Here is a 2,315-nt window from a genome sequence, read left to right on the forward strand (position 1 = left end):
GTACCAATTCAGCACAATCTCAGCCTAAAATTCTACCTAATAAGATTGGTAAAGATTATTGTGGTGCAGTAAGGTGAATATAATTGTGCTGTATTTTTGGTTTTTTGTTTTTATAAGAGTGCACTTGCACACACAAGTGAAAACAATTATGTACAGTTATGTTTGGCTTGCCAGCCACAGCCGTTTGGTGATAGTTGATTGGTGTTGATTAGCTTGTCAACCACATGCAACCTAGACTTACCTGACAAGTGTACACCTTCTCTGGTCAGGTTCTGTCTATAAGGTCTGGCTGTAAATTGGATATATGTGGCATCCATCTCACTCTTTTTTCAGCCTGAAATTTATGTACTTAGCAGCTCTCTGGTAGTATTCCGGGTTACTCCCCAACGATTGGTCTTGACTTGGTTGGCGAGGTTCCACTAATGTGAATACTACCGAATTACTGATGAGCTTGAAAGAAGAAATTATGGCTTTGAGGTGTTTGATCACCTCAGCTGGATGACGAGTGGGATGAATGTCCATTACCACCTAAGTATATAATGGTTTAGATGGTGAGGCCACTCTACCGCAGGTGTTAGTGTGGAGTTTTTATAAAAGTTATGAGCTGTTGCTCCTAGGTGACCTAAAGATTCTCACTTCTGTGTGAGGTATAGGTCTAAGTGTTGTGGGTAATTGGCTATGACCCACTAAAGCTACCTTATACATGAGGTGAAAGTAGCAATATGTTGGTGTGACTTAGACTAACTGATGTGTTACACTGTTGGTTGACACAATTAATTAAATAGTTAGTCTAGCTTACATCACACAAGGATTAGTTATTAATGATTAATATTTGTAATTATAAATTTAAGCCTATCCAGTTCGAAGGACCATATTGTGGGACATTTGGGGCTTGACTCTAATTAGTTAAATATTAATATAGTAAATTCAATTATGAAGGACCACCCACTTTTATAGTAAAAGAGGGAAACTGAGAAAATATGATCATTAGAAAATTCTAGATGAACCAGTAACTATGGATAAAATACTAGAGAATATGATCATTGAAATAATTAATGGGCTGTATAATTAAATGAATCGAAGCCTCAAACACCTACATTGGGGGGGGGGGGTATTACTGGAACTCAGTACGTCCAGGAAACTAGTGTGGTTCGTTCACTAATCCAATGTATAATAATCTAATCATATGAATATTTATGAAATCATTATCGTTATCATTAAGGGAAACATAGATTATGAATATGTATAATAATAATTATAATAAACACATGTCAATCCAATGAACAGAGTTCTGCATGTAAAAGAGTACAGATAATAAATTCAAGGAATACAAAAGGAATCTTAGCTTAATGACGATTCCTTAGAAGTTAGTCACGACGCTTCCTCTGATTCTCCTGGACTCGTCATGGAACACTGGAGTTGACTAACATGGGAAATGACAGCTCGGAGAATTCTTCACACACGCTGCAAAAAAATTGTTTCCAGTAGCAACAGATTAAACTACTGGATTTCTATGTTCAATAAATGGATATTAATAATAAGAGAAAGATAATGATCTGTGATTTTTAGTTGTTATACGTCGTCACGACAAGCTACCCAGCTATAACCCACCCCGATCTGATGCATCAAACAAGGATAAGGTACTTAGCTAATATGGGGCACTGTGTAAGTTAAGGCTTGCCGAAGGTCGCGTCCTAGGCTCTAGACTTGTCTATCCTAGATACTGACGCGCTCCACTGGCCGGTCACATGGAGTTACATAGAACCAAATTTAATATAGTGTCATTTAATCCGTAAATGACACTGACACCAAGTGAAGGTATTGTCTGCAAGGTTCTTCACACCTCACAGTGGCGACTTTCTTCTGGAGATTTGATAGCGTTTTACCCTGGTGGCTGGGTAATGGCGTCTCCTCGTGAGCACCACGTGAACACGTCTACTCATGAGCGTTTCAACACATGGACTGGCGTCTCTTCCGCCCCGCTCCGCGTCCCGCGTTTGTTAAACAAATTATTTATTATGGATATTATCATTTCTTGCAGTCGTGCTTGAAATGCTCGGATTAAGACGGATTTATTATATGGAGGAGTTAAATATTATTATTTGTCCGTTTTATGATAGTAAACGAACAATGGAGAAGAATTAATGTCTCTCCAGGGCATTCGTTCGTGACGTTAATTTTATTACTAGATAACAGCTATAACTATAAACGCTCTATTTGGCTTTAGTTGGAGATCAGTTTATCCGTAATTAATTATCACACAGAACACCGTTGTTTATAGAGAATCAAATTCAATTCTCAGACACATTGGATAT

This window comes from Procambarus clarkii, chromosome 85, assembly GCF_040958095.1.
Source record: "Procambarus clarkii isolate CNS0578487 chromosome 85, FALCON_Pclarkii_2.0, whole genome shotgun sequence".
NCBI lineage: Eukaryota > Metazoa > Arthropoda > Malacostraca > Decapoda > Cambaridae > Procambarus > Procambarus clarkii.